Source organism: Falco naumanni, chromosome 1, assembly GCF_017639655.2.
Source record: "Falco naumanni isolate bFalNau1 chromosome 1, bFalNau1.pat, whole genome shotgun sequence".
Classification (NCBI taxonomy): Eukaryota; Metazoa; Chordata; class Aves; order Falconiformes; family Falconidae; genus Falco; species Falco naumanni.
Genome location: NC_054054.1, coordinates 53722749 through 53750218, shown reverse-complemented (window position 1 = coordinate 53750218; position 27470 = coordinate 53722749). Strand labels below are relative to the sequence as shown.

Genomic DNA, 27470 nt, shown 5'->3' with positions numbered 1-27470 from the left:
ATTCTAGCATTAACCTTATTCTAGCAGGTGGGAGTTAAAATAATTTCCTCATTTTTCATCAGTGATCTCCAGTTTATCCATCTGCAGGTGGCACTTCTTGGCATATTGTGAAAGCAGTTTTGGAAACAGGACTTAATAACCCTCAAACCCATAGAAGAATCCCGTTCAGTGACATTTCCCTCTGTGCATTTATTCCTCGAGATCTATCATTTAGCCAGGGCTTAATCCCATTTCATGTATTCAATACTGATAATTATAACAACTAATTTTTTACGTAAGTGCCATGCAGTGCTAAGGCAAATGTGTTAAAGAAGCCTATCCATCTACCTTGTTAAACAAAATTTAAATTAAAAACAAAAAATACATCAGGTTTGTTTCACAAAACCTCTGTCATAAAATCATAGTTTCATATTTACATATTTTATCCTTTATCCTTTTTTTTCTTTTCGGATTTAATCTTTCCCATATTTTCTGCTCTTCCGACTTGTACTGATGGCAGGTTAGACGTTCTTTATGCGATCTGTGCTAGCCCTCTTGCTTTTTTGAGTGTTATCGTAGATTTAGTATTCTTTCAGCCATCAGTCTTTTCCCTGTTTTTTCATGATACTTTCTAGCCAGGTTTTTTGGAGATCTTGGAAAAGTTCTATCTTTTTGAACATTTATCTTTCATAGACACGACCGTCTTCCTTAGTCACTAATACCCTGGACAGCCATTCCTAGCACTAATGCAATGAAGTACCAAATTCTCCAGAGCCTGTTTGCCTTTAGCAGTCAGAGAAGTGTCAAATATTTCATAGGCCATCTGCACATTCTGTGAAAATACTCTTCTCGTGGTTCTTTTTGTTGCTGGTGTTACTGGACAAATACACAGAGTTCAGTGGTTCAGTCCTCTGCCAGTATAGGACGCAAGGGTCTTGTGCTCCTTTTAACCAAAACTATTTTTTATCAAGCATTGACTTTCTTGGTTTGGAAAAGAAAAATTACAGACTATGTGACCTGAGCTTTAAACTCAGACTTCTGTTTCCCCCATCCCTCTGAGATTTCTGTCTCTCAGTCAGATGTCCTTGGACTCACCCAAGGGTTCAGTTTTTAGGAGGGTATACACAAGTGCATGCACTGCAGGTGCAACACTGTCAGAGTGGAACCTTCCAGAGTGCTGTTGGTCAAGGAGCTGAAATGAGCCATACAAGTAGAGGCATGAGATTTTGGCCTGTTTTGGTTTGGCAAAAGATTGTCTGAAATTAAATATAATAATATTGCATTTAATAAATACATCTTGGGAGATGCACTGATATATCTGAAGGAGAAAAGCTAGTTGAAGTAGCAATGTTGGCACCAGAATAAATGGGTATATACTGGCAAGAAATAGAATTAGGCTGAAGTCCCTGATGTCCCTGGCCCTTGTCCTCAGCAGTTCCTCTCAGTGCTGTGTCCTGTGTTTCCGCGGTTCCACATAAAACCCACACTTTTTGAGACTTACACCAGTCTACACTGATCTCTGTTGTCCTTGAAGAAATAGCCTCAGCTGCAAAGCAAGGACCGCTTTTTATCACTTTATTTATCAAATGACATTAAAAGTGTTTAGGCAGAAGATAATTTCTGAGGAGAAATATCGCAAAAGAGCACACAATAATCTGTCTGAGTGCTTATGCAACGCATATAAGAATTTCTTTTGGGAGGGAATCAGAATTACTTTTCATATTATTTACTTTTGTTTACTTGGATTTTTTTCTTGTTAAACCAAAAATATTTTTCCTTCCATTTGAATAATCATGATTACTGCAGTACCACCTGTGACACTGTAACCACTATTTAATAGCAAAACAGACAGAAGGTAGAAATAACATGAAACTGCTGTTGCAAGTATAAAGAAAAAGAGAGTTCCTTTACACTAGATGAGTGAAATGAGCAAATGAATATTTATTGTTCGGACATGTAGTACTCTTCATGCATATTAGAAGTGGCCTTTCTTCTTCCAGAGTTGTACCTTTTCTCATGGTGTCCATCGGGTGTCTTATACTGAACAAATTAAAGTGTTGGGACATCCAGAAGGCAGTATCAAAAAAGAATAGCTAAAAAAAAATAAAATGGGCTTACAGGAGAAAGTACTCAGGTCTGAAATACATTTCGCTCTTGTTAAACTAAACAGTGTTTATAAAACTCTATATATCAAAAGGAGGAGAACATGTAACTACTCCCCATGAGCTATAAAACAAAACGAGATTATCGGAAATCTTTTTATCATTAGTGTGGGAAGGGAAAGGAAAAAAGAAACTTTGAGAAAACTTTGTAAGCAGATTTTAACCTTCTGTAATATATATCCCACTTTTAATCATTCATTGACTAGTTTTCTACAGTAGCTTTTGGTCCATACCTCACTGGGAAGCTCTTAGCTGCAAGTACTGGAGATCTGAGGGCTTTTGATGAGAAACAACCCCCAAGTTGTGAATAAGAGGAGCAGAGTCTTTAAAATTAAAATCACTCTTAAAAATACCCCTCTGATATGAACACTTACAACTTGGAAGGTTAATATTTTATAGTATTTTTCCTCCACATTCCTCTTCTCAGGTATTTGTAGACATGGAGTTTATCCTGCTGCAGTGATCAAAGTGTTCCTGCATTCAGCAGCAGTGTATATGAGTATCCTAGCACTTTCTGCAGACAAGCAACTCGACAGATAACAGCATATTGAGATTTTTTTCTTTTCGTTAAGGTAACTGCAGATGTCCATACTGGTACACCTGAAGTCCTGTTTTGACCACTGCCTCTGTGCAAGTCAGTATGAAGTCTTGACATCACTAGTCCCCTGTTTGATGACTGTAGAAAAGCAAAGGTTTTGTAGTATTCTTTGTGTGGTTGAACTTCACTTTCAAAGCAAACAGCCCAGTAAGGAAATATAGCATCACTTTTTATCTCAAAATAATAATTGCACAAGTTACAGGATGTTGAGATTGTGTCACAGCCCTGAGTAACTCTGAGATGATTTTGGTTTCTCCTTTCTTCTGCCCTTAACAAAAGCCTGGCTGTTATTGCTACTTTTCATGAAGCACCATATTTCCAAGGTGTGAATATCCCCATATGTCAAACATTTTTGTTGTTGTGCCTCCCAAATAGTCAGATCATCATGGCTTTTTGATTTAATGGCAATAGCCCTAATTAGATCAGATCATCAATTAGAAAATTAAGCTACCACAAAATAAACATGTTAACACAGTAGGAAGAATCCTGCTTGCAAAGCACATCCAGCACTGCTTTGTTCTTGGCTTCAGTCTCCAGCCTGGCTTCATGTGCCTCTGCTTCCAGTTGACAAGGCTGTGGAGCTCTACAAAAGCAAGTTGAATATGCACTAACTATCCCAGACATTAAAGATCTTAGGAGTCTACAGATGATGTTCTGTCAGGAGAACATATAAATGTAGACTAAAATACCCACTAAGCTACAGTGCCATTCAGTAGCAAAGCACTTACAAATCTGCCATACATACTGACATTCATTTTGACCATCAAGACTTTTTCAGACAGTTAAGTAGTTCAGCTATTAATAGATTTTAAGATCAGAAGATATTTCCCTGTCCATTTAGTTGACATCTACTATGTTGAAGAGGTCAGGGGGTCTCATGCAGCAATGTCTGCATAAAGGCTGGAACTTCCAGGTGACTTCTAGCTACAATACATAATTTAGAAGGATATCTAGCTGTCTTGGTAGACTTCAAATGGGGGAAATGCATCTACCATACACCAGCCTAAGGTGTTCAAATATGCAAATAAAACAGTATACTGCATATGCTACTTCTTCCCTACAGAGAGACTGAGAAAAAGAATGAACCACAGGTAATATGTATCATTTGCCTCGCTTAATATGAAGGCAAGTCTGCTGAGCACTGGCCAGTCTTCTGAACAGAGACACAGCAAGCTCCAACAGAAAAAATGAGAAATGAAATATGTTAGTGCTCACACAGCAGCAGAGTCTTGAGGTTAATCTTTCTACTACCTGTGCGCATCTGCCAGATTTACCTTGGGTACCTACGACAGTGAGGCCCTGTGCCATGTAGAGGTACTCTGAGAGCAACATGAAATCTAGTAGCAATGTGAAGTTATAATATATCATCGTTGTTAAAGGATTCTATCTTCCTTATGACTTCTGACTTGTCCAATACCTGCAATTTTTGTTTCTTTCTTCTCCTGAGACAACATTACTGATATTCCGTGCTCAATCATTTCTCTCTTGATAGGCGGGATAATTATCAGTCTTTTCCTCCCGAATGTACAGGGTTATTTTCACGTATTTTAAAGCTGTTCACCTGTTCAAATATAAACAGGTGGAATATTGAACACTGTAGCACAAGACATGGAAGTTGTTAATATATTTTCAATTTTCACCCATTCCCCCCTGTATTCCTAAATCTTACATTCAGCAACTTGTAGGTAGCAGAATTTAATTACTGAAACATATCAATCACTGGTTTTAGCTCCATTGTAAAAAGCAAATTGGATTTCCTTCTATATTACAAAGGACTTTCCTTTGTTTTGCAATAGAAATGACATAGCACAGGCATGAAAAGCACAAATAGAAAAAAGACAAAAGAAAAGAATTGGACTGTGAACATAAAGGATATATTTATACTGACAGACAAAAGAACACATCTGGAACTGGAACTTTATTGGCCTGATACATAAAGGCACATTAGTTACTACATAGGTCAGTCAGAGTTAAATGTAGTCTAGCAAATGCATAATGAAAAAAAACAAAACAAAAACAACAACAACAAAAAAAAAAACCCAAACCAGTAGAAAGGCCAAGAATCATATCATCTTAGAATTGTTTAGGTTGGATAAGACCTTTAAGATCATCAAGTCCAACCGTTAACCTAGCACTACCAAGTCCACCAGATTTGAATCCTCTCTGCTACTCAGTGAATATAAGAATAGCCAAACTGGTGAGACCCAAGGTCAACAGGAGACAGAGTGTGAGGTTACAGATGCCATAAGGGGGTAAACTAGAGAGAACTGAGCAAAAGGCAAGGAGAGATTATACCCTCCATGACACTTTCCCAGCCACCACCTGTTTTCAGATCAGGAACATCCTGGGTTAAGTCTGGCTTCTGTGTAGTTGGTATTCCCCAATGTATTTCTCTTCCATTAATCTCCTTGGTCCCCCCTTACACCTTCAGTATTCACCGCATCCTTTGGCAGGCAGTATCACTGACATATAACCTACTGCATGAAGAATAACCTGCTTCTGTTTGTTTTGAAGCTCATTCCTACTACCTCACTTTGATGGTCCCTAGTACTTATAGTAGAAGAGACACTGAACCGTTAACCCCCATCCTCTCCACATCACTCCTGATTTTGTAACCCTCTAGTATGTCCCCTGTAATTTGTCTCTTTTCCAGGAAATAGAACCGTGGCCTACTTAGTTATTCCTTACATAGCACACATCCCATGTACTGATAGCCCTTGACAATCAAGGACAATTGAACCTTTTTCCAGTCCTACTATATTCTTTCTGAGATGAAAAGAACAGAACAGTACAAAGACACAAACATGCCATGCATTTATATAAAGGCATAACAATGAACTCTGTTTTATTCTCGATTGCTTTACCAATAGTTCCTAACATTTGCAATTTTGTTGTTGTTCAGTGCTGAGCACTGTGCTGTCATTTTCATGGACTTATTGATTGTATCCCCAAAGTCTCTCTTCAAACTGGTAAAGGCTAGGTCAGAACCTTTCATTTTACAAATGAAATTAGGGTGATGTCTTTCCTACATGCATCATTTTACTTTGACAAGTATTTAATTTCAACATCTATTCAGGTTGTGCAAAGCCACATTTTCATTCAGATCTGTCTTTTCAGTTATGTTCTGTTCTTATCAATGTTTCAATAGCTGCTAGGAGCAAGCTGCTGCGTGGTACTTAGTTGCTCTCTGGGTTTAAACCAAGGCCACAACACACCAAAGCCCGCACACAGAGGCTGGTGTCTCCATTGCTCTATACAGAAGGACACCTTCAAACTGCGGTGTCCTACTGAAACATCAGTGTGAGCAAAGATGACATATGGAGTCCCAGGAAAAAACATCTGGATAGCAAGATGCAAGGATGAAGCTGAAAGAGCTTTCTGTCTGTCAGCCATTAATTATGTACTTCTTTTGAGGAATCCAAACTGTAACTTGTTCAGTTATTTTATGAAGGAGTAGGTGAAATTCAGTATTTGTGTGTGCACACAGAATTCTCATCTAAGGTTTGGAAATCAAAAAGAGGAAAAAACATTTAAAGGCTTAGGGTCTTTACAATGACGTTTCCTCTGGGCATATCTAGCCCATGCCACTGCTTTCATTGTAAAATTTGATAGGTTTTTTTTACTGAGATTAGAGGAAGTGTTTATTACACCATTATAAATTGCAGCTTTTTGCAGCCATGATAAACAAAGGCCAGAAAATTGCTAGGGAAACTCTACTAGTAAGACACAGAACAGAGATCTTGAACTTGTTTATTCTGAGTTTAATGAAGAGACATGATCATAGACAGTTTTATAAGTTCATGTGAACTCACAGCAATTTACTTATCATGGCAATGCAGACCTATCTTTTGATCCAAATTCTATTTGAAAGCATGATCTAGTTTCTGGTCCCAATTTAAAGTATTGTCTTCAAGGATATTGTCACTTACATATTTGTATTCTTTTTCTCTTTTTTTGGTTTTTTTGTTGGTTTTTTTTGCACATGTCCATTAAATACCTCACCCAAAAGACCTGGGAAGGGTATATTGGAGGATTATTTTCCATAGCTGTACGTATAGTTATTTTTCCTGCATTTTGACTCCAGATAATATACTACCACTATAAAATTCCAACAGACAGCTTTGTAACAGAGTTTAAATGTTGACAGCTCATGCAAAGAGAATTACTTTTCAACAACAGTTGCAAAAAAATTCTTTTACTCAGTATAGCTGTCTTAGCCAAATTCCACCGGGCTTTTCTAAATGCCTTCCTCCCTCTGTCCTGTCCCCCCACAGGCTGCAGAGGGTCGCTTAATATTTCATTTGTCCTGAGTTATTGTAGTGCCGCTGCCCACTGTTACAATTACTGCATTTCGTCTTGCTCTGCAGCTTTACTGAACCCCTTTTTATGTTAACACAAGCAGCAGTAACATTTGCAAAGTGCTTAGGGATCCATCTGCTTAGCATGGAATACATGTAGGATCATTGTCACCACTAACAGTTAACAACCTTATGCATTCACCCAGAAATACTTGTATTTATTTTGTCTAGACTACATCTTCAGGAAATAAGATGGCACAATTCATCATGGTCTAAGTGTGCAATTGTGTCCTTAGGTCAGAAAAAAAAAAAAGCTATGGGGTCTGGGAAGTCAGCCCAAGAGCTTCTTAAATACAGATGGTGTCAGGGCTCCAGGGGGCTGGAAGGGCAGGCTGTTGCCAGCTGGATCCCATCCCATCACCTCAACAGAGATCAGGGCAACTGGAGAGTGGCCGAGGGCATAAGGCATCTCCCTGGGGACAGGGCTGAGGCCAGCCTGGGATGTTAGCCTGTGGGTGGGGGTCAGCTGGGCTGAAATGGGGTCCTGGGCCACAGGCAGGGTTGGGGACACCCCAAGAGATGCTGGCAGGGACAGTCCATCCCATTAGTTCCCTCCGGTCATGGCAATGTGCCCTTGGGTGAACTTCAGCTAAATTCATCCTTCGTTCTCTCCATCCCCCATCCCCCCCACCTCTTTTAAAACCCTTTGAAACTAGTACCAACAGGTTGTAGCACATTAATATACCTCCTGGGGTGCTGGTAGGCCAAGCTTTAGCTGGTGCATTACTGAGCATTTCAGTCTTGGCTGCATGTTCTGATATTAACTGTGTTTGTCATGCTACGTAAGGGGCATGATCAGCAGCTGGCCTCAGGCAAAGGGAAAGTAATCAGTCTTCTGGAGAACTTTTCCAGTGGCTGCCAAGAATTTTCTGCATGAGGAAGCCTATTAACAAGCATCATGTAAGAGTGTTTACAGAAAGTCAGAAAATGCTGACCCAGGATAAGGAAAATGTCCCCTCTACGTAGTTTCACAGCTGAATAACTCTCTGATATTTCATTGAAAGGATATATAGATAAGAGTTACAAAATAACTGTACAAAAGTGCTTTTAAAATATATTTATACCAACAACAGCCCAGTCCCATATGGTAATTTTTCAGCAGAGATTACATTGCAAGGAGTAAAGGAATGTTCCTGGGGTGTAATATCTGTGCAAAGTAAGATCTCAAAAGTCAGATGGAACATCTGACCCCATAAGCTCCTTACTTCCTCCCCTTGTGACTGAGCCAGCGTCACAATAGACCTGTGAGAGCCTTGTGCACAAGTCAACTTGACTTGCTCTTAAAGGGAACTCAATAAAACCTCAAGTCATGTAATGAAAATAAACTACACAATTAGCAATGGCAGATATTCTATTATTTATAACACACAAGGAAAAGGGCATTTTAAAATTCCTTTCCAGGAGCTTTGCCAGAGGAGCAAATATTCACATAAACTATGTCTTTTTAATTCTTTTACAATTCTGCTTTTCTAGGCTATAAAAGTATGTTCAGAGCTGAAACACAGAATTTAAGCATTTAGGCTGAAAAGGTCATTTTCCTCACAAAAATATATATTAAAGAATTTTTCTCAGACCAAATATTCACTAATTCTATTGGTTGAGCTATTTTCTCATGCTTACCTCTAAACTTTCAAATGACTGAAGCATAGCAAGTTCTCAGGTGCTCGCAAGTTGCCTGCCCTAAGCCTTCACCAGGGATTTACAAAACCCTTGGTGGAGCAGTGCCGATGATCTGTCATATCATGCTGATTCTGTCACCTGTGTGATCATTCTTTTGTCACTGAGTTGGGGCGGGAGCACAGGCTTCCTGCCCCATCTGCTTTTTTGATTAGCCTCATTGGAACACAAAATGAAAAAAGAGGAACCGAACCAGTTGTGACAGAAGAGATTAGTCCAACTTGTTGCCACATGACATGCCTGAAGTTAATACTCAGCATTGCTGCTTTGAAAAAGTGACATTTCCATTAAAAAAGCTAGTAATCGAATCACCCTGAACTAAATCATCTGCCTTTCTAACTGAGATTCTATCTACAGTGGCATTTAACATAACCTGTAAACACAGAAAATGAATTTTCCTTTTATGTATTACCTTGTGCTCTTAGCAGATAAGTTTCAAAAGGTTGTATGCTTTATCTTTCTTTCAGACTTCTCCACCTTGTGCCTGTCTGTGCCTATGGAGACTGACGCACATATCCTTAGGTACATGCTCTTATGTACACATAAAGTGGTGAGACTATAAACAAAGTTTCAGAGCTGTTTAATATACAACCTTTATCACTGCAGGTGAGCTCTACCAGTTAATTGTGCCTACATGATCTCCTAACATACCCACTTTTCATGCCAGCAGCAGTCAGGAATAAAAAATGCCTGATAAATGTTCCTGCTTTTCTCAAAAATGCCAAATCTGAAATTTCCTCAAAAAAATATATTGGACAGAATTTTGAGGGATCTTGCTTGGTTTACCATCTTTGATTTATGTACAAAAGATACCAAAATCAATGTTTCGTGGGAAGGAGAATAAAGTAAATAATAAAATTGCATAGAATTGTGTTTTCATGACCTTTCTTATGCATCTTCTGATGGAAAACAGTATAAATTGCTGACACCCCACACTGGCCACAGATACACTAAGCAGTGTTTCGGTAGGTCAGAAGCCACACACTCCTCCTGGGGCTGTGAGCACAGAGATGACAGAGACAATGGCTCGTGGGAACATGTGCTCAGTGGAAGATGCATCCTTTACCACCTCCTGAAGAAAGGTGTTCACTGAGCACCAGGCTCTGTTCCCAGCTCTGCTGGGGTCTGCACACCCCGGGATGCTCCACTTAGAGAGTCCAAGGCAAAGCTGCACTCAGAGTTACAGTGTTGGCTGTGGACTGAGCGGGTGAAGGACTCTACCCCAACAGGTGGTGTGAATTCTCTCATGTCGGTTTGCAGGGGTGGTAAGCTGACCCCCAGAGAGCTGCTATTTCTAAATATTAATGATTAACACCGCTGATGAAAGGGAGGAGGCCAAAGGAGCAATTCTAAATGACCTGGAGAGGTCAGAAATATTGGCAGGAAATATCAGTCACTCGTACAACTTGGGGGGAAAAAAAAAATTATGAACAGACATGCTTCAAAACAAGCCTGAATGCTGAGCTTCAGGGAGACAAAGAAAATTTGAAAAGCAGCTTCAGAAATGTGACTGCAAACAGTAAATTAGAAACTGAAATGGCAACAACAAATGCAAAAAAATAATTTAGTATATCACAATTGTATGGTGGCTCCTTTTGCCTATTGACTTTTAGAGATTTTCATGTACACAGCCAAGGTACAGCAGTTCTGCACTCAGCCCTTATATGCAGTATTTATAAGAAGCAATTGGAACTTATTGGTAAATGAAGTTTTTTTGGGAAAATTTAAAACATATTCAGTGGAAATTCTTGTGACAATTAATTTTCCTTACAATAAACATTTTAAATGACAAATTATTTTCAAAAATATTTACTTTTTTTAATAAACAAAATAGTAATTTACATATCTCTACTGTTAAAAAACTCTTCATGACAAAAGTTTTGCCTCTGCACAAACAAAGCAGTCTTTTACAGGAAATATAGTTCAATCAAAATTAAAAAGTGGTTGAATACACATCTGGTTCCTACAAAATATTTTAACAGAAACCTTATCAGCTATAGATAAACATTGCCTTCAGACTTCTACACTACATGTTACAGAGCTATCTCATTTTTTTTGTCCAAGAAACACCTGAACATAGCATCAGACATTAATATCTATGTTATCATCATTTGGACATGAACACAAAAGATTTAATTAAAAAAAAAAAAAGAATGTTGACATGAATGTCTATCTAACAGTTACATGACTGGTTATTCTTAAGAGTTGTAAGTTTTCCATCTGAGCCTATAGTTCCATATGGAAGTTTGGATCCGTGAACAAGCCATGACGGCCATCATGACTGCCCCACCTTGGCATCACAGTAACACAAACCATTGCTGCCATCATCGAGGTCTATCAGCTTTGTAGTCACACTGGAATGTGTTTGCTGAGAGCCTTCTTGGGGACTGCTCTGGCCATGCCAAGCACAGTCTGATGTTTGCAGGCTCTGCATGGCATTACATGGACAGAAGCAATTCCCTGTGCTTTGCAGAGATGCGTTGGTATCTGGGACATGCCACCTCATTCCATCACCTGCTTTTCACCTCCTGGAGAACATGATTTTCCATTTAAAAAGCAATCTGCAGTATTGGACTGGCTGATACAGGCAGTTCTGTAGTACAGCATGGCTGAGACCTCAGCACAGATCTCATCAGCCTCTTTGCTCCCTATTGTGTCATAGTTGCTCCCCTAATTGTGTCCTTCCCACACATTTCTGTGATACCTTCATATCAATATGTATAGCTTCATCAGCAGGACAACTTAGCCTGGAAGGGACCTCAGGAGGTCTAAAGCCCAGTCTCCTGCTCAAAGCAGGATAAGCTGCAAGATGAGACCAAGTTGCTCAGGACCTGACCCATCTGCATCTAAAGTCTCTGATGGAGACTGCACAGCCTCTCTAGGCAACCTCTGTCCCACTGCTTGCCTATCCACGTGGAGAAAAAAGGCACACAGAGGTTTGTAGCAATGGTTTTCCCCCCCAGTGCCCTCAAAAGCTGCATACTAAACAGCACATTTGACATGCTCTGGGCTGAACTCACGCAGTGTGACCCCTGCATGGCAGTTTCTGGGGTCTGTGGCCAACAGCAGAGCAGTGACAAAACTCTGTACACCCTGTGGAGTGCTTCTTTCACCTGACACCTAAACATGTCCATTTGGAAGACAAAACTCTGTGTCTTCTCTTTCTATCCCTATTTCTTGTGTTGCTACAGTGATAACAAATGAGGACAGGGACAATGGTCATCACATCTGAAAAAAATCTCTGAGAATTTTGGTGCTGAAGCAGTTAAATGAGCAATGCTAAGATTCTTCTCAACTAAGAAGCATGTCAAGCACAAACAGAAGTGGTATTTAAGGAAAGCAGCTACGAGAGTGATAGAAATTTGCAGGCTACAAGGCTCAGTGCAGTACGTATATTTTCTCTGCTTTCGAACAAGAGCTTAGCCCTGTAAGAAGATAGACATCCCACAACTCGTCATCACAGGCTTGGCAAGATACAACTGAAGGAGATGCACAAGAATCTGACTGACCTTTTGCAACCAAGATCACACAAGTGCATACAATACAATTACCTCGTGTTATTGTGATGAGAGAAAATCTCATTTCAACCCTGGACCCAGACGACAAGTGTTCCAATAAGTTATTTTTTTCCCGTAATGATGTCTGAGGGAAACTCTGAGTCATCCAGAGAGGGAAGAAATTAATAATATCCACCTTGAACTCTAGACATAGATGGGAGCTTTCCAACCTGATGTTGGGAAGAAAAAGTCTCTTTGCTTCCTATAAAAGGAAGATGATATTTTGTGAGAAAAAGCAGAACAGGGGGATACCGAAACCATCCTCAACTTCTCTAACTTCTCAGTTATTGCACAGTTATATCTTCCAGCATCTTCCAGAGCAACTGGTTTTAGCCATTGTCAGAATATTGGACCAGTAAATCCTCAGCTTGATTCAGTGTAGCATCTCTCTTGCACTACGGACAGGCTTCAGGGCAGGCAGATTCATATGAGTGCTGGTAATGGTCAGCAACATTCTGCTCTGTACGTACTCTGCCACAGGGTCTTGAAAGAGAACCACAAAGCAGAACACTGACTGTTTGCCAATATGGGAGCAATTCAGCAAGCAACTTTTCTGTATACTCTCTCGTACAAATTAAGAGCACTGCTATCACGCTGTGCTCATTTTGGCTGGGGTAGAGTTAATTTTCTTCATAGTAGGTAGTACAGAGTTTGTTTTGGTTTGTGCTGGAAACAGAGTCGATAGCACAGGGATGTCTTTGTTATTGCTGAGCATCGCTGACACAGAGCCGAGGCCTTTTCTGCTCCTCACCCCATCCCAGCAGTGAGCAGGCTGAGGGGGCACAAGGAGTTGGGAGGGGACACCGCCAGGACAGGTGACCGCAACTGACTGTACGACACCATGCTCAGCATATGAAGCTAGGGGAAAAAGAAGGAAGGGGGGGATGTTCAGACTGATGGTGTTTGTCTTCCCAAGTCACGGTTACCCGTGCTGGAGCCCTGCTCTCCTGGGGGTGGCTGAACCTGCCTGCCTGCTGGTGGGAAGGGGGGAATTAATCCCTTGCTTTGCTTTGCTTGTGTGCGCGGCTTTTGCTTTACCTGTTAAACTGTCTTTCTCTCAGCCCATGAGTTTTCTCACTTTTACTCTTCTGATTCTCTCCCCCCTCCCATGTGGAGGGAGTCAGCGAGCAGCTGTGTGGGGCTGAGCTGCCAGCTAAAGTTAAACCACGACACAGGCACACATAGTACAGCATGTATGGGTTTGAGCTGAGAGTTTGCTTAGGACTTTTATTTAGCTTCCTTCTGATTCTTAGAAGCAAGAAAAATCTCTTCTGAAAAGGTAGATTGCTTTAGTAATTAGAGCACAGAGTAAACCAGGTTTGCTCAAGGTCAGTTCTCACAGTTTGTCTTGCTTACTAGTGAATATTTCACACTTGCCAGTGAAACAGTTGAATATGTTGTATTTTTTAAATGGTTGAACACAGGATTTTCAGCACAAAGAGATCAATTTGCTGGTGGGAATGACCTTTGCAGCAGCCTAGATCAATTAGAGCTCTTGCATGTGTGCAGAAGATCTGAAAATGCGCAACAAGCATTTTTTGCAGGGCTTGGATTTCTAAACCTGGAAGTAGCAAGTCCAAGGAAAACACAAGTCCAACAAACTATCGACCTGAAAGTCTGAGCTGTTTCTGTTATTGGAATGAAAAAGAAAAATGAAGAAGGCTTTCGCAATTAAATTTTCTAGATTAGTTGTATAAGTCATGCCCAGCTAAACGCAAAAACAGAAATGCCAAATGGTCTTGTTTTGTTGTATCCATTTTAGGATCAGAAAATCAAACTTGATCTGTGGAGGGGACTCTAGAGAGCTTCCCAGGGTGAGAGGGATGCCCAGGGGCTAAGCCTGAACTTTGTGACTAGGGTACTCCCTTCTGCATCGCCACATCCAAAGCAAAAGGAAGGGTTTGAGCAAAAAGAGAGGTTACCAGAAAACCTGCAACTTAGAAACTCACACTCTCTTCATCAACCTAATTCCTGCAAGATCCTGGAGAACAATCAGATAGACTTCAGCAAATGTTCAAATCCTGGTCTGAGGCTGTCCCTGTAATTCCTTCCCATTAGCACTCACAAACCCTACCAAGGTATGATCTGTCTCATGTGGGTTAGTACTACCCCTTGGTACAGCTTTTGGCTCTAGAACAAATGAATAAAATTGAAATAATGCTTACCATAAAGGCAACAGCTCTTGCCCCCTTCTTTAACAAGGCCCTGGCTGATGCTGATTTCACCTCAAATATCATACCAAGATGCATCTATGAAGTATTTAATGAAAAAAATGCTCTGAGTTTTGAATGGATTGAAGTACAGGAGACTTAACACCACCAGAGCCCAGGAACCAGCAATGAACTTTCTAAGCACTGCACCATCTTAAAGAATTTGCAATCTTGGTTAAGCCAGCAAGACGAACAGGGAACATTTTGGACTAGCCAGTTAGAAATGCCACAGAGAGGGACAGTGCCCAAGCCTGTGTGTCAGGGACAGCAGTAAACTGGAGAAGCAGCATAAGGAGGTGACAGCAGTGCTAGAGCAGAGAGGAAAAAGGATGCCCCTATTCCTTCACAACTGTTTCTGGCTACTAGAGACCAAGTCATGATATTTCCCATACTAATGGTTTTTACTCTGCCTACAAACAGGCAAACCAGCCCCACTTAAAAATTGATGATAACTCTATGTCTTTTTCCTTTGTCTTTGTGAAACCCTTTATCCTTTTTCTTACTCTTAAAGACAATTAAATAGGATTTGCCCCTTGGCAGATGTGGAACAAAGCTGCTTCCCAGTCACAGGAAGGCTGCAAATTTTTTATATGAGCTTTGAAGAGCAAAGGTAGAAAACCAGAGGGCTGGAAAAGGTTCACACACTGGTGAACACGGCAGAATTAAAGTGAATGAAGGAAATTCCTGGAAGAGTCAATGCACTCTCCCTGAACCCTTGGATATTTTGGTTCACTTAAGCTGTGTGTTTATGTTACTATTATTTCCTAAGTTCACCTTGGTAAAAACTAACCAACTCTGTCTGGATACAATGAGAAACAATTGAGCAGGATAAAGTGAAAGGGAATGAACAATGACCTTTCCTTCTGCAGAGCCCATTGCTGAGAGAGGCAGGAAGAGATCTATCTGGTAATGTTTATCTGACTAAGGCAATTTACTGGATGATAGCTTTCCCCAGAAGATCTAAGGACAAAAACGGCATAATATCAGCTCACAAGGGACCCACTAATATGAGCCCTAAAATGAAGCCCTCTGTGCTGAACCAACTGTATATTTCATGTGTAAGCCATGCCATTGAGATGTTTAATGTTTCTCTGGAGAGCAATAGACCAGTGACAAGAAAAATAAACAAGAGCTAAAGATGAAGATGTCCTTGAACTGAAAGTGCTTCACTTTAGGAAACCCAATAAAGTGAGCAAGAAACTGTGAAGCATGATTGCATTAAAATAGGCGATATTTTTTGTGTCTTCAAATGCCAATGACTTGGGCATTTTATACCATAGGTCTCCATGCAAGTATGAAGACATTGGTTTCAGCTCACTGTGTACTACTGAAAGGTAGAACTCCATCTTCTAACGGCAAACACTCATTTCAGTGGGAGCAGAGGCTTAACCTGTAGCTTTCTGTGCTTGCCCAGGTATCCCCACCGTTGGGCTGCAGTGCCCCTCTCTCCTTTTGTCCTCATGCGTGCGCTCCCTGACATTTCAGCATGTCAATAAAAGTGTTGCCGAATCTTTTTCCTTTAGATTTTTAATCAACAACCACTTTGTCAGAAAAATCTTTGAGAGCACTGCATGAAAAGTACTAACAACCAGGTTAATCTAATAAATACCTTTATTCCCATGCAGTTCATGTCCATAACATCCCAAGCTAAACAATCCAAAAATACACCCAAAGGTTTGTTGACCTTGTTTTCAAATCCCTGCCTAAATGTATAAAGCCACTAGATTTGGAGTAAATATAATTAAGTGAGCAGAGGTGCAAGGGTATGGCTGGTTTCATAAGGCATGTGCACAAATAAACGCATATAATCGTAAATAACTTCTTATCAGGGTGAAACAGGAAGCACAAAATATCTGGAGGCGTGAAATGATACAGTTTATATAATACCAAGATTTTAAGTGCAACCGGTTCCTTTGAGGTTACTTGCAGAGAGAAAATGCAGTTACTAAAAATTAAAAATTTAGGAAAAAAGTGGTTTTTCTCTAAATTTTCAGTTTTCTATAAGTGTTTCAGCATTTCTGATTCCAATTTCTTAGATTCCCATTCTGTGAGGTAAAGTATATTTCTATTTTTCCTCTTTACTTAAAAGTTAAACAGAAGTCAAAGTGTCAAGAGTAGCTTGAGTGGTAGGAAACTCAAATTTTTTTCTGTTCTAATTTTAAACTTGGAACTTGTGGCCATTCTTAAAATTAAGGTATTGATCATTATTTCCAATCAGTCATGCTACAGTCCTTCTTTTCATGCCAAGGTCTTTTTTTAAGCATGTCCAAAAGTAATCTGCACTATTACTTTCAATTACAGTTTAATAATTTATGAAATTTACTTAGTATCATACCTGCAATATGTCAGTCAGGCTTCATTACATTGCAATGAGGTCTGATTTAACACAGTCATTATTGCTGCTGTTAAGGGTTTGTGGGGGAAAGATTCCTGCAACTATATTAATTTTAGCCATTTTAGACTAAAATAAGCAGCTACAGATAAATGACAGTATACAGTGGGGTGGTTAAGCATACCTAAGCCTACAATGCCTCCTAATTGCAAATACTTGCCTCTTGGAATAGCTCCATGTTTTGCACTCAGTTAGGGAAACATTCTCCTGATTCCTTACAGCAAATTGTTTTACAAGCAAGGAAGAGCTATGAAAACCCATGAGGAAGGCAAAGACTTGCATAGCATTCCCTGGCAGCTGGCATGCGGACAGCTTAACCAGCACAAAGACTCCTTGGAAGTCTTGGTAAGGACATCTTTGCACAAAGCGTGCTCAGATCCATCATTGGCCTTCAGCTGGACCCCGTGTTGTGGGTACACTGACAGTGGACTGGAGTTTATACCCCTGACATACAATGCCATTGGCAGTATGAGGCAGAACAGTGTGCCAAAGAATAAAGAAAAAGTTCATTCAGTTCAAAGAAACTTTGAGTAAGAGAGCATTTGGGAAGGAAACACATGAGGCTTTTTCTTTGGCATTAGTTCTCAAATTTACCTCTAGGTGGCCAGAACTAAGAGTTTGCCAACTTTGAGAACAGGGGTTCTTCCAAACTTTGAAATTAACTCAATAAAACACAGATAGCTAGGTTTCTCAGTGCATGTCCCGTTTCGTATTGAAGCATGAAATCCTGCAAACATGTAATTCAACCTAAACATCATGTAACATTTAAAAAGTTGTACTTATTTTTCACTGCTAATATGAAAAATACTTTCTGAGGTCTCAGTCTTTCCACAAAAGGCAATCTAATTTTATTGACCGTGTGTATAATGCCAGGCCAGGGCAAGAACCACTTTCTTGCCTGCATGTATCCTAGGCAGAGATAAAGTAGAGGAAACAGCAAAACCAAAATGCTCTTCATTTACCTGGGATTTCAACAGGGACAGAATTCAACCAAAATTTAACCTTCCCAAACAATTGAAAACAGCCTTTACTCCAAGGTTAATACTTCCGACTGCAAGCTCCCGAGGCAATATTGTCTTCTGTTTGTATTTAATACAGCTTCAAGAGCAGCACATTAAAGAAATAATCAGTATAATTCTTTGCTACTGCTTTCAGCTCATTAGTTTTTTTCTGACTTGGGCACCAGTGGCTGAAGATGATCCGAGGCATCAGTTGGAGGGGCCGTTGGGTTGCTGTGCTGTTCGGAAGCCATGACAGCCTGGCAAGATGAGAAAGGTTAACTGAGGCTTCTGCTGGGGAGGGAGGCAGCAGACTTGCATGTAGAATTAGAGTAGGAACAAATATAAGGGGGAAAATGAATCACAGTATTGATGTCTGGAAAGAACAATATTATGACATTATATATGTCTATGGATTTATATATATGGATATAATGGATGGATTTAATGACTGCTGATATCTAGTGCAGTGACAGGTAGTCTCATCCACAGGGACAAAAGTACACAGTGTGCTTCGAGGAGACCTGGAGGCAATCCTTCAACTCAAATCCCATGATAGGATAATATGCTATGGTTCCTTTTATGCTGGAGGTGGAATCCTTTCTAGATCCCTTCTGAGTATGTCAGTTGATGATAACAACATAATTTGCCTTAGAAATTTTAATTCCCCCCACACACCCTTTTCCTTACAAAGAAGAAAAGCGTGAACATTTCCTTTGAGCTGTCCTGAATAAATACTTTAAGAATATTAAAAATTAGAAGTAGATTAAAGCTTTCTGAGTGAATTCCAAACCATGTAGGGCTCTTTGTTAATTTTAAAAGGAGGGATGTTATAACCTTCAGTGCTCTCACTGTGTGACAGACAGGCATCATTAGTGTTAAAAACAGGCAGAGTATAACTGTGGCTACAGCCAGGTGTATAATCTCTTCTGGAACAACATCTGTCTGTCCCCTTTCATGGAGGAAATTTAGTGAGGAGCAGGTAAAGCAGTTCTGTGACATCATGGTCGTTCTACAGGAACTCCTGTATGTCATTAGCTGTTGCACTTTGTTTCCCTGTATTTTATATTCAGCATGCATTAGCGGTTGCTTGTTTTGAAGTTCTCCAGGGTATTCTACAACGAAGTTGCCTGGTAGCAGAACAATCTGTGTTCCTCAGATATGCAAGTGACTAATTTTCCATCAATCAGAGATGAGACTTAAATAAATAAAGGTACTTCATGGGGCTGCTGTGTCTAATGATAAGCAATTATATAAAGTCAAATTAAGGCAGTTCTTTGTGAAGGTCCTGTGAAATTGGTTAAGCAAAAAGAATAACTGCACCATTTCAGTGATTCATCCTATTGCTCATTTCAGTGGGAGCATTATCTCAGTTAACTGATGCAATTAATATGAAAATGAGGAAATCATTGTTTAAGGAGATGAGGAGAGAGAGGGGGTCTTAATGCTGCAGCAATGAAGAAAAAGAGTCACAGAGATGGAAATTTGCATAGGTCAATGGTAATGTAATGCATTTAGCACATATTCAAAGCTTAACTTGCATAGTAATACAGATCCATTAAATTCTCATTATGATGACCTGTGTCCAACACAATTCAATTTTTCTAAATCTTAATGATAAAAAGTTAATTACGTAAGGTGAAAACCTTTTGTACTTGGTCTTAAAATAAAGCATTGAAAGGGCATTGAGACTATCTTTTAGATATGGCAGGTAGCTTCACTTCTGCTTAATTCAATATTTTATTAAGCATGACAAGATTTGAAGTTTGGCTTCTGTGTGCACTGCAGATTTTTAATGTAGTCAGTGGCAATAAATAAGCCTTTGTCTGTAGAACTACAATTTAATGCTAGTCATTTTCCACTTACAGGCTTCCCCAGTTTTTCCTGGTTTTCTAATTTTCAGTAACCAGAAAGCCTATCCAAATTTGGGAAAGAGAGTGGAAAAGACATCTTTTGCCTTTCAGCACTGTATACATATTCTAGCTTTTGTTCACCAGACATGTCTTTGAGCCAACTCTTAACATGGTACAGTACAAAGTTTCCAGGAACCATTTCTTGTCATTACCTGGTTTTGCTTCTCACCACAGCTACAGGTGGAAGATAAGTGTTTGAGTGCTGCTCAGCCTCACACCATTTCCTTCCACTTATCCCACATTCGCAGACAACGGTCATTCTTTGACTTACTCATCCAAGACAGGGAGCAAACGTGCCAGTTTTCTAGTACTCTAAGCCATGCTATGGCTTAAGCAGAAGGTGCAGAGATATGCTATAATCAGGTTCAAAAAGGCAGGCTGCCATGTGAAACAGGTTGTTGCTCTTAAAAGGTGAGCATGCCAGAGTGGCACCTTCCTTACTCCTTTACATCAAAGCCACCATACATCTCTCAGGTTATGTCAGACTGTTTTAAATTGTGATTAATTTGCATTTAATAGATTTGTAAGGCACCTTTATTAACATCTGTGTAATGTAACTCAGGCTTAGCGCAATAAAAGCCAAGTCCTGCACATATTATTCTCCTTGTCAGGTTCTTTCATCCTGAAACCTGCATTATACTCACTACAGTACATGACTGGTGTTTGTGAAGACGATGCAAGTGATGACTTTAGCCACCTAACACAGAGCCAGACCTCAGGCTTTGTTTGACAAAATGCAGGCATCTGCAGAGCAGATGCCTGCACCTGAGCTAGTCACGCAGGGCTCTCCAGGCAGGCAGTGAAGACACCCAGTCTCAACACATCACAGAGCAGATGGCCACACGTGTTCCTGGGCAACAGCCCAGCCCTAAAGATGCAAAGCTGCATGAAAAAGAATATGATACTAATTCTCTAAAGCCAAACCTGAGATCCAATCCTTGCCTCACTTTTAAGGCTAAAATTCACAGTAATTTAAATTGCTGCTGTCCCCAGAACACTCCTACGTTCTGCTTTTTAACTCCTCTAGTGCTTCTCTGTGTCCCTGATTTGACCTCCCCGGGAGCCAGTTCAGCGTGCTCAGCCAGCGTAAGGCTAACCCAGCCCCTGCCCATGCATACACACATGTGCAACAAGAGATGTTTTCCCCCACAGAGTGGGCACCAGCCAGAGCAGCACCAGTGTTGCTGCAAGGCAGGGTGCAGGCTCTTCCCTTCAGAGCACTGCCCTGCACTCCTTGTCTGATGTCTCATCTCCCATGATTCAGTGGTTTAGCACCACACAGGAGCTGTACTTTTAAAACTACTTCAATGATTTTAAATGCAGATAAGCCTCAACATCTGAAAGGTAGTAAGGGTTAGATGGCTAAATATTTTTTTGCTCCAGATTCCTATTAGACAATAATTGATCTCAGTAAGAGTTAAATGTCCATTGTGGTCCAGTCTTAGGCATCTAAATACTTTACAGTTTTAAGCATTTGTGCTTCAAAGGTCTACATCTTTACAGACATTTTTCAAACCACAGTATTATGTTCTAGAAAAGGTAAAAAATAGATGCGGTATGTAAGCTGCAAGGTTATACAGTTACTCTTCTAGCTGCTCCAGCTGTTTTCATCAGCCGTCTTTCTGGCAACTTGCTGGCGGTCACTTGCTGACCCCCGTGAGGGGGCTCCACGTGCAGCTGGTCAGTGAACAAAATCTAGTTGAAAAGTAACTCAAAAAAAAAAAGGCATTCACTAACTGCTTTTAATCTTTCCTGAGAAAAATAAGAAGTGTTGGATAAAACCACATGCTCAATATTGGAGTATGTGGAGAATTGTAAGAAATGGTTACATAAAATTAATTGTGATTAAACTTAGTAGGAAAAATAACTTGTAGATCACACAAATCTTGCTTAAGGGCAGCACATTCACCACACTATTTCACAAACACCACTCTAATTAATAAGCTTCAGTTAAAGAAGAAGAATCAATAACAAATACTGCTATTCATAGAAAATTGATATTATGTGAGGAGGAAGATTGGATTTTAAAATAAGTCGGTTTCCTCCAAGCACAAATTAAGAATCTTTTAGGGAAAAAAGAAACACCAGGTAGTGACAAATTGAGGAATAATCCAATTAAAGTTTCATTGGTTTCATTGTTTATGAGGATCTGACAAAAGCATTTTATCTCTAACATTGATATTTAGCAAAAGGGGAATTCTGTATCTAACAATAAAGAAAACCCACCTTTCAACACAAACAACAATGCATATTGCTAAAGGAACCTCTACTGTGCTGTATAAACAAAGCAACAAACAAAAGCAATGTTAGGAAACCCTAATGACTACAAATGGATATCAAGAAATTCACAGAGCATGCTGTGTAGTATAAAACTTTTGAGATTAGATTGATTTCATTTCTTGCCATTACCCAACATTACAAATCCAAGATATCCCATAATCAGAACAGTCTATGGTAACAGTTACCTTTTCTTGGTTGTACAGGTGCTTTGCAACAAACAGCAATAATTTGCCTACAAAAGAAGACATCTGAAACATATTCTGTGATTCCCTGCAAAAAGTTGTCCAAAGGAGATATTTTTCTAAACCATCAAAATCCTTTTCTTTGTATCATGTTTCTGTGAGCTGCTACTGTTGTATGACAACATCGTGACCCATTACTGTCCAATTTCACTTGCAATCTCCTTGGAGAGTGACACTCTGAAACCAAAGGCTTTGCTGGTATAGATGGTCCACTAGGGTCTAAGAAGCTACGCTAAGGACATGAGAAGAGTCTTAAAGCTGAAGAGTGAAAGCCCAGCTGCTTCAATACCCTGTTTGCAACCACAGTCTGTGGTCAGGGTAGAGTCAGTTAGGAAAGAAAAATGCTTGAAGTTATTTCTTACAGGTTTCAGGACCTGCATGAGCTGGACGTTGGCACTGGACTTCCAGTACAATTAGTTCTGTGCAAGAGTTGCCTTCTGTGCAAGAGTTGTCTGAATCTCCAGGAATTGATCTAAACAGTTTGTGAGACACTTTTGGCCCTTGCAACACGGCTAGCGAGGAGTTCCTCAGCATCTGTGGTTTAGGCTCTATGAATATGCCTCTCCTTCCACCTCTGTTTTGGTGTTCTTTCCACTTTCTTTTGCATCAAAAAGGTGTCCAGGTATCTATGGTATCCAGGTCAGTCAAGGACGATCATCTATTCCAACATGCCAAAGCAGGCAGGAAGCTTTTCACAATGTGCCCACAGCACGTTGCTTCTTCAGTGCTCACCAGCTTCCACTGTAATCTGCAGTTGTTCTTACACAGGCTGACATTCAGGTCCATCTGTATTTTCCATGCCTGTTAAATACCTTTGATCCTCAATGACCCTGAATGGATTTGTCTCCCCTAACTTCAGAGGTCTGAAATTAAGCCTTTTGTCTACACTCCCTGTCTGTGCTCTGTCCTTTGTCAGATAGATCCCTCTAGAGGGGTATTCAGGTCACTTATCTCAGGCCTCTGTTTTAGAATTAGATTAATTGCTGCCCATGAATGCCTTTCCCTCTTTGTTGATGAGGTGACTGGCTTAGATACACAGGTTTCTGATAGCTAAACTTAGGAGAGAGGACTCCCATGCTGGGTGCCTTCCAAAAGTCAACCAAAACAAAAAAACAAACAACCTCAACCAAACCCTACCTTGAATTTGCACACTGTTACAAGTGTTAGAAAATTATGTAAAACATTGGCATGGGCCCGCGTTCCCATATTACCTTAGCTCCTGATTCTGCAGTACTGAAATCAATACAGGCTCCATGCAGAATTTCTAAAGGAAAAGATACAATATCATTATTTATTTTTCAGGATTAATTAGAGACACGTACCCCAAGTGTCTGAGCAAACCCTCTGGAACTGACCTTCTGCCAGCCCCTTCAGCATCTGCTGTCTGTGACCATAACCCCAGAGAATGTGCCCTGCCTGTAGGCTCAGAAAGCTTAGTTCAGCCGTTAGAACCACATTCAGATTTCGAAACCCCTCAGAGCTGATGAGCACAGGTCTGCAGACTTAGGTGAGACCCATTTCTGTTTGTCATGTCATCAGTAAACTAGAGCTGAAAGACACTGCCTCCCATTGCCCCTCAGCAAGACCAGGCAGCAACCCTGTGCAGCTCTACAACCTCCCCACCCTGCTACCTGCCAGTACCCACCCTGAGAGATCACAGCCCATTAAATGAACATTTCTCAGGGCAGCGTCTCACATGTCATAAATAGAATATCTGGGTTTCTAAAAAAAAAAAAAAACAAAACCAAACCAAAAACAAACCAACTTGCTTCACTACTGAAGTCGTAGAAAATCAAGGAAGACAAAAAATGGCATCTTGCCAAGCTGTCAGTTCCCTTCTCAGTTTGTTCCCAAGCTTTTTTTCTTTTGGCAAGAACACATCCCTCTGCTGCAGTGATCCCTGCAGAAAATTTAAGTAATCACCCTGATAGTTTGCTAGACTAAATTTTGCTGGATATGCATACAAGAACATGAAAAACTATTTTTGTGCAACAAATCTTGTTCCGTTCTAACTCAACAACAGAGAGGAGGGTAGAGCAATGGGGGAAAACTCACTGTTGTGGGAGAGGCAAGGGGTCTCATTAATTTTCCTTACACCAGTATAATGTAGCTGCCTTCTCTGCTAGCTTTAATGCAGCTCCTTCTAATTTACATTGGTGTAAGTGAAATCAAATAAAACCCATTACGTCCCTGAACCCCAGTAGACGATCAATGTAATGCAGACTTTTACAACCCCAATTTCTTTCTGTAATAGCAAAGGAACAATACGGGTTTACAGAAGGGCCAGGCTAAATATAAACCTCCGCTCTCTTCTCAGGCTGCAATCAGGAGAATCTAAATGGCCATTTGAGTGTGAAGACTAAGGTCAAGAAGGACAAAAAAAGATCAAGCGAGAGCATGGGAGCTGAACCTGGAGATAATCTTGAAACTGAAAAATGCTCCATTCACAGAAGATCAGCTACCAATTACGCAAAGATACAGAAAATCAGAACATTAATTAAGATTATTTTATTACTTCATTAATAACGAAGTAGAATTGAGTTATAACAAGTTAGAATATGAAGATGATTTCCTTGTATTGTTAAATGTACTTGTTTCAATTTTATTGCTTCAGAGTTGCAGTATAAAATGTATTTCAAAAAGAAGAGATACATTTGTATTAATTATAGGATAGGGGCACACTCAAAGCACTTTTTTATATAATGCACTCCTCAGATTTGTTTCAGCATCTCTCCTCTCTGCTTATTTTTCTCTAGTTCTCCTTTCCTAGGTTTCCTACTTTCACTGTGAGTCGGCAAAATCCCCACCATTTACAGTGCCAAAACCTCCACTGCAGCTCTGCAAGTTAAAACAGTCTGTCTGCAACTCCCTATTTCAGCACTTTTATGATCTCCTCAGAAAAAAATTTAGTCAGATGGATTCTTGGCTGGAGAATCTGAAACAGGACTCGGGATACCTCCATGGGCTTCAGTGCAGCTGACTGTCAAGTTTACCCTAGATCGTAATTGCCATTCTCTTTCCCTCCTCATTCCTACCTTCTTTGGTAATTTTTCACTTTGCTGCTCTATTTCATGTAAGAAGTGTTGTGGGGACACTGTATGAAATAAATGATGTAAAACAAATTATATACTAAACAGTCAAGAGAGTGACAATGCCCTTCCTTCCATACATACTCCTGAGTCAGTGAAAGTGGCTATCATACAGAACATTCAGAAGTCAGCTCTCCAATGCAATAGCAGTTCACTTGTGTTGACAGAGATCCAGCGTTCTGGGGCTGGGAGTGACTTGTCTTACATCATGAATTGTAATGAGATGAAGGTCTCTTACAAGTAGGGACTTTCACGGACAGCCTGGAGTGTCTTTTTTGACAATGAAGCACAGAAGCATCCTAGATTAAGTGCTCTGCCCCAGCACAACAGCCTGGGAGACAAGTAAGGGAAGAAGGTACCTCAGATAACGAAAGGGTGGTAGCATTGCCCATGGTCTCCTCAGTCCACAATTCCACCTACACAAATAAAGAGGGGAAAATCCACCTCCACAATGATAAGATACTCCCCAGTGACGAGATCCAAGCACTCTGAGCAAAGAGATTTCCTCATTCTCAGTTGTGAATATCTTCTGAAGTGAAATGCTGTCTACTCTCGCAGTCTTCTGCTTCAGCCTTTGCATTTCATTGCAAATATTGAAATCGCCATTCTGTTTTGACAGTCAAAGATGCTCTAATCAATATCACTGGAAATGTCATTTAACTTTTCACTTGGACAAAAGGTGATGCTGACATTCTACTTTTCCAGAGTTTCCCAGCAGAACATTTAATCTCTCTGCCCTTGCAGATATTTAAGGAACCATTCACAAGATAACACTGCATTGTGACAGCCAGCAGGGACTTTCTCACAGACAGCATTTTGCCTACAGGGACCACAGAAAACATCTGGATTCAGACAGAAAATAATAATAAAAAGGAACACATTATTGTTATTCTTCAGTATCACTCAGTGATATATTATTATTCCTGCCTATTGGAAACAATGCTGTTGTGTTTTCAAAGCAAAATGAGTGTGACCTATGAATCTGACAATGAGAAACTGTGCTGGTAGAAGCATATGAATAAGTTTTACATGTTGCTGAATGCAGACAACCTCTTGCCATCGCTATTAGGTTACTCTTCATGTTTCTTGTCCCTTTGGAGGGAATGTGAATGTACTCTACAGATGTGCTATCAGATTCAGGGGTCAACAGGGATGGCAGTCACTGGCAGCTATAGCTAAGGAGCTCTGGCGTAAGCCTCAGAGGAAAGCTGTTTGCTTTGCAGAGCAGTAGGAAGAGATACAGGGGTTAAATAGCAGAGATCAGTGGGACCCTAGTGAAGATGCTTTGGTCGGTCAGGTGTGGGCACCGCAGAAAGCAAAATAAATTAAACTCCTCCAGCTGGAAAATAAATATGAAACAGCAAGTGAATTTGTGCACTTCATGACTGAGTGAGCAAAGCTTAATTCTCTAATTATTACCTCTATTCTACCCACTGAGATAAAAAGCAAGTTAGGAGAGATAATCAGGTTCTAAAATACTGTGCCCTCTTGAATCCAGCCCAAATGTAACAGTCAGCAGTCATTCCAAAACTGATGTAGTCTCGTGAAAGATCTATAATAATACAATATTTTCTATTTTGCAATTTTGTATGTCAGTAGCAAGTGAAGAAAAGCTTCATTCTTATTTATTTTTTAGCTCACTTTTCATTGCTTATTCAAATGGTTGAATTGCAGAATCACGCATCTATTGCACAAAAGTCTGGCTAAGTATTGTGCATTACATTATTCTAAATATTCACACTCTTCTAATTTAATAGAAATTCTGCTAATAACACCCAGATGTCATCTTGCATTCACAGTCTTTAGTTACGTCAATGCCGTATCATGTTAGGATTGATCATAAAATTCCCTGGTTTCACAAAGGCACTCTGCATGTAGGTACTCTACAACAAAAAAGAAGGGGGGGAGGTTCTTTTTAGTTTGCAATGTGAAAAGAATAAAAGATATCAATAGAATACTTCAAAATGCTACTTGCAGTCAGATTAGGTGTTAATTATCCCATGACCCTTAAGAGT

General features: G+C 40.1%; 1 long non-coding RNA gene across 2 annotated transcripts in view; it reads right to left on the bottom strand.

Annotated features, from left to right (window-relative positions):
- Positions 1–17758: 17758 nt before the first annotated feature.
- Positions 17759–27470, bottom strand: part of LOC121088347 — a 46622-nt gene continuing 36910 nt past the window's right edge. For both annotated transcript variants that reach the window (XR_005827926.1, XR_005827925.1), the window contains 2 exons: positions 23578–23630; positions 17759–18191 (listed from right to left, as the gene is read on the bottom strand). This is a non-coding gene — a long non-coding RNA (uncharacterized LOC121088347). The remainder of the gene's footprint in view (positions 18192–23577; positions 23631–27470) is intronic.